Source organism: Neopelma chrysocephalum, unplaced genomic scaffold (genome assembly GCF_003984885.1).
Source record: "Neopelma chrysocephalum unplaced genomic scaffold, ASM398488v2 Primary Assembly neopelma1_96234, whole genome shotgun sequence".
Classification (NCBI taxonomy): domain Eukaryota; kingdom Metazoa; phylum Chordata; class Aves; order Passeriformes; family Pipridae; genus Neopelma; species Neopelma chrysocephalum.
In genome coordinates, this window is record NW_020924883.1 from 373290 (window position 1) to 379512 (window position 6223).

Consider the following 6223-nt stretch of genomic DNA (forward strand, 5'->3'; position numbering starts at 1 on the left):
GTATTAATAGGTTAAATATGTTCCATTATTCCTCTGTTACAACTGATTGTGAACCCACTGAGACCAAAAGAACAACTTAAAATTGTCAAAAAACATCTGACAAACTACAGGAAAATGGCGAGCATTTTCAAATTCAAGGGAAGTGCTTTCATCTGGATTTGCATTTAGATGAGACCCACTGCAGATGGAAAACTTAAACTGTAGGGAGGAAGGCTCTCATGTTCATAGTAGGTTGGGGACAAGTGAGGGACGTGAAGCAAGAATCTGAGTTTACATTGCAGAGGAAAGAATTTCCCTATGGAAAAAACATTATTTCAGTTATAACTGGCAGTCATAAAGAGCAAGTGTAAACTGAACCATTCTTATTTTGGTATGATTTTCCTTGTATTTCTGAAGGTGAAGGTCACTGCAGGATAAGTACTCTTTTATGCAAAACATTCATTTTCCTGCCTCCACATCTTAGTCATGGGATGTTCAGGAGACGGCCGTGTATTTGTAGTTTATCTAATATAGCTTTACCTTTACTCCTTGTTACTGTGCTCTGCAGTCAGTTGAAATTGCCAGTTATTTTTTCAGAAGTGAGCATAAACTATGAGCAAATTCTTGTAGTCATACATTTTTACACGAGAAAAAAAGGAAAATATTTTAATTTTAAGAATGGAGCTGTTCTGAAAAAGTTTCTAGTATGGTTCAAACTCTGGTTTTCAAATCCCAAACTGCTTCAGCCGAGGGAACAGCATGAGTATTATTCTGTGAGTTTTGAGACCTTTTCATGGTAGAAAAGGGAAAGTTTATTTTTAAGAACTATGTGTTTGGGGGGAACATGTCTCAGTGAAAAATAAGTAGATCAGCTCTAAATGCAAACTTTAGGGTTGTCTGTTTTAAAAGCAGGTGCTGTGGCCTGCATATAATAGATGTTCAGACAGTATAACCAGATATGGCTGATAATAAGCAATTGACTCACCAGTTGTGAGCCAGTTAGAAGAAGCTGGTAAATGAAGAAGTGGCAATAATGCCTAACTAAACCCTTTAGCAACTGAAGATTAAAATCTCTTAGTAACTGAATTGCCTATCAATTTGATGGTTTTATCCTTTACGTGAATAAGAACTAATTAATAAAAAAATCCTCACTTCAGTCGTGAACTGAAAAATGGAATAAGTTGATGATTAAGAGTTGGTTTTGAGTCAAAAGTTGGGGTTTAGTTCTCTTTTCTGTTCTCTGATTTGAAAGTAATTAATCCAGTGTGCCAATCTCAAACAGCACAGCCTGAAGAGCTCCTCCTTCTATGTGTAATAACATAGACAGGTACTGCCTCATTGATTTCACATAGAATCATGAAATGATACCCTCCTTTTGTGGCACTTCCAGGAAGATTCTTTGCATTATTTATTCATACTTCTCTTTTCTTCCAAATAAACCACTAAATATTGCATTGCAATCTAAAAAAAACCTGCTCAAATTAATTCAATGCCTTTTATAGAAATAGTTGTGATGTGCTCTACCACAGTTACTACTAACTTTATTTTTATTATACTGCCAACAATTATGTCTGTTTATAATCTAATGCTCATCTTGATCACATTTAGTCATCAGTTTTGCACCACAGTTAGGGGTTAGGCAAGTAGGTCTGTGGTGTACACAGACTTAGAACAGGAGGTGTGAGAAGGCTAGAAAGGAAGTCATAACTCCTCACTTCAGATTGCTTTATACTTTTGCATGGAGACAGCTAGGAGCATTACCTCAGAATGCTAATATGTTCCAGGTCACTTAAGGATACAGTTGATGACAGTGATGTGTCACTACCAAGACTCCTTTTATAGGCTTGGTCAATATTCAGCGTTCAGATTGTCATACCACCTAAAACACAATCCTAAGAAGGAAAATGGGGGAGTTGCTGTTATCATTGACATTCCTCTTCCTCTCTCGTGGTAATTTATACCAAAGGCTCCCAGCTAGGAGGGAACGTTTTCTAGTTAGTACTGTTTAATTGTGACAACTTGCAGCAGTATAGCAGGAGTATTTCTATCTGCATTAAATAGACTGTACCATAGTGAGTCTTTTTACAGAGATTAACTGCCTTTATCACTGCATTTACTATACATTACGTACATTTAAAGTCTTTGCAGTTTTATAGATTAGTCAGTAAGGCAAGAAATTGTTCCACAGCATGAAATTTTTTGTGGAAGATTCAGGTGTAAATCCAGCTGACCAATATGCCAATATGCCAAGGGCATATCTGAGCCACTCTCCTGTTTGAGCTTAAAAATGAAGGGAAAAAAATGCTGAATGGTTACATTCCCTCCTCAGACACGCCTAAACCATGAGATTAAGAAATTACATTAAAACTCTTCTCCTAGATGAATATCTGTGTTAAAACACTGGGAATTGTGTTTGTTTGTAATAGATGGGTTTCCCAATGAAGTAAGAAAGAAGAAGTTCACATCTGAAGGGCTTGAGGTCAGAAGCTTTCTTTGCAGGGGTGCTGCTCCCTGGTGTTTAATTAAAGCCTAAAGTCTACCTAAACAAACAATAACTTTGTTATGACAAGAATTGCCAGATGGTGCTTAGCCATGCAGGTTTACAAGCAATTTTTGATTTTTAACGTATTAGTGAACTTCCTTTGAAGTAAATTTCTGTTGCTGTAAGTGGATTTATGCAGGGGAAAACAGATAGCAGAGGACTTTAATTTCTGCTTTATTCTCTCTCTATCTGTGCAGATGTAGGGGTAAGATAGCTGCCTTCTATGTCAGTGGAGAGTTCCTGGAATCTAGTGGTGGGCAGAAATTACTCCAATATTGTTTGACCATCCCACTTCCAGGGATATGTTTGCCCACAGAACACCAGGCTCAGTGTTACCACCTGGTGGGATACTCCCCATCATCTTCTTCTCATGTTCCCAGAAAACACTGCAGATCTTTGATGTCTGGTTCTGTTCAGAGAGGAGACCTGCTGAGAGCATCTCATGGCATGCCTAAAAATGATTGTTTGGGTTTTTTTCCCAAAAGAAAATGTTCTTGAAAAACAAACAAACAAACAAACAAACCCCTGAAGATCTTGAATTCCCAGTTGGGAGCTATCTGTTTTCCTCACTGAAGTGTTTGATTGATTACTGTGAAGAAAAGCACTTCAAAGGATATGGGGGCTGGAGCAGGCTTACAGATAGCAGATCAGGGTGGCAGTGTGCAGTGCCCCTGCCTCAGCAGCTTTCCTGGGGATAGGCTCCTGGAGCTCCTCCATTCCTGTTCCAAAGGGAGATTTTAAATCCAGAAATTTTTCTTTGTACGCTCTGCCCCACCATCATGACCTGTGGCAGTCTAAAAATGTGTAATTAGTAAGAAAATCGTAGATTTTGCATAAGTTGTTGCATTGTATTGTATTCTACATATAATGTATGTATGTTCTGTTCTTTCATTGGTTGATATTTGACGCAGTACCATATCTGGTTATGTTCAGCCCCTGTTTCCTATGATTGATTGTAATTTGCATGCTCCACCTAAACCCCACCTTCTGTTCTAGTGTCTTCCTTACCCATGTTATTTAAGGCTGGAGCCATTTTGTGCAGTGCTTTTTGTGCCCTTTTTTTTCCTCCCTTTAAGCCATTCAGTTGCCCCGCTACTTTTATAATAAAATCACCTTACCAGCTGCGTCCAGACAAGTTGTGGAGGTCTTTATTCAAGCGCCGACCTCCACGGTGACCCACATTGTCTTGTATCAACAGTTCTCATATTTCGAAAAATCAGCATTAACCAGAACAGAAATTCTGCATTTTGACTAGCTCTCTTAAGAAAAGGTGATGCACTTTGTGCTTTCAATAAACAGATCAGTCTGTCCCTGCTTTGCAGATATAGAAGGTAAACTGCATATAAAGTGACTTCTTTGAGCGTGTACAGAATATAATATTAAAACTGAGAACAGTGGCTCAATACTTCATCTTTCCCTCTGCAGCTGCTGCTCCAGGGAAAATATCCTGCTTCTATTGCAGAGATCACAGAATCAGAAATTGTGTCAAAGTTTTTCCCACATCAGGAAGGTTAGCTTAGTTCAGTAGTTCTAAATCCTGGTTCATCTCAAACCTTCTGATTACAGAAAAAGTCAAAAGTGCATGCTGCTTGTTTGTGTTTCTTGAGTTATCCAGATGTGCAGGAAAGCAAGGGCTGGAGATACAACTGGGCTGCATCACCTTAGTTCCCAACCCACTGATTAATAACATCCTTGAAGTTTGTAACTGTGTCTGGAAAAAGAACTGTCGTTGATCATATCTGAATTATTATATAAACATGGTCGGGACAAAATATCTGGGACAAATGTTTGACACGATGGCCAAGTATATGGCGATCATGTGGTACCACCTCATTAAACCACTCCATCAGCTCCATCTGCCTGTCACAAAGGTGTTTCCTATCACAAACACCTCATTTTTAAGCTGTGTTTCTCTGATGCAGCTGAGCAGATTCAACCTCGGAATAAATTTAAAAATTAACCCATGGAAGGTCAACGTGAAAGCCTCTTCTCCACTAACTTGTCATCTGCTATGTACATCAAGATGACAGGTAACTTCATGAAATGTTAGAAGTTAGTTTGTCTGTTTCGTGAATTTATGGTTTCTTCTTTTCTTGTCAGAGATTCAGAGGAATGAAAGTGTCCAGTTGCTCATGAACCTCAAAGAAGGAAGTTAGTTACTTCCTGTTGCCTTTTGGGTGGGGCTAGGTCATCAGATACTGGTACACTGAGAAGACAGCCCCACATGTATTCCTTTTTAAACAGTGTTGTTTCATTACAATGATAAAACAGTAACTAGTAGGATGTATGGTTAAAATTTATAGAAAGAGAAATTATTTATTTCCTTCACAGCAGTGAATGAAAAACACAGTGGGAAATAAGAATAAAACAAAAATATGAAAATAATAAGAAGGTAAAACTATGAAGTACAATGATAGATACACCATACAGGTACTTAGAGGCAGGCTGACAAGATTCTGCACCCTTGATAGGGAAACAAACAACTCTGGCCACTCTGACCACTACTCATCTGTGGTTTCACATACTGTTTCTTCTTGCGCTATCCGCAACGTGACTGATATGTAACCAGACATAGGCATTCTGCAAAGTTCAGAAGTTGCAGCAGGACTTTGCAGCAAATTCAACTTCAACAGGGAAGAGATATTACCCTGTACACTAGGAGGTGTGAAGTAGGACTCTCCAGAAATCCTGTTGAGCTCTGCCTCTGTTTCCCTCTGTCAGGTGTTCAGTGATGTGCAATGAGGTTTTACAGATCGGGGCAGAAAGAAGTTTGCAGCAGCACAGAGATGCATCAGCAGTGGCAACTGTCAGAGCAGAGAGAGCTTCGCAGTCTCTGGAAGGATGGTGGCACTGAGAGAGCTTTGTAGAGAGGTCTCATCAAAGTGATGGGAAAAGCATTGCTGTCCCCCACCAGCTGGGCACACTGTAAAGCAGGAGGAGGCTGGTAAAGGAGAGCCAGGGACCCTGCCAAGGCTGTGGCAGGGGTCTGAAGCAAATTGCAGTCACTGGCCTTTAGCAACCACTCCCAAGAGCACAAAACAAGTAAAATGCAGTCAGGTCAGAGTAATAGCCATGATTGTAGAGGAGAGAACGGGTAAGGTCTAAGTGTTTCAGTCCTCTCAGGGATCCTGAGGGCTTGTGAGGGGAGAGACCCAGCAGTACGTGACAAGAGTTTCATTATGCAGAACCAGAAATAGGAGTCAGCTCTGAGCCAGGGCTTGAGCAATAGCCATCTTTGTTTCAGAACAGGACCCTTTGGCAGACTGAGCCCAGCCCTTGTTGTGGCTGTTGGCAGCAGCCAGTCCATTATGTGGAACTGTGCCAATACAAAAGTAATGTTGTAACTTCACTTCTTTGATGTATTACACTTCCAAATTTTCATTTGCTGTCTAGAAGTTAACATGGAAGCAGTATGGATGTGCCTGTCTATCAGTTCTATCAGTCATATACTGTTTCCTGATCATGGTACCTACAATGCTGAAAAATAGTCCGTGACAAACATGAAATGAAGAAAGATTAGGTTGTGCTTAGGCTGAACCAGACATGTTACTTCATCAGTTGTTGGTTTAGCTTATTGGTTTCCCATCATCCTGCAAGTTGTTTCCAGTAATTTCTAGGGGAACCCTAGATTTATTTGAACTTTCTCCATGCCTACTTTGATGCTAACCTGTTTCCTGCTTTGAATCTGCTCTGGTCTGCCTT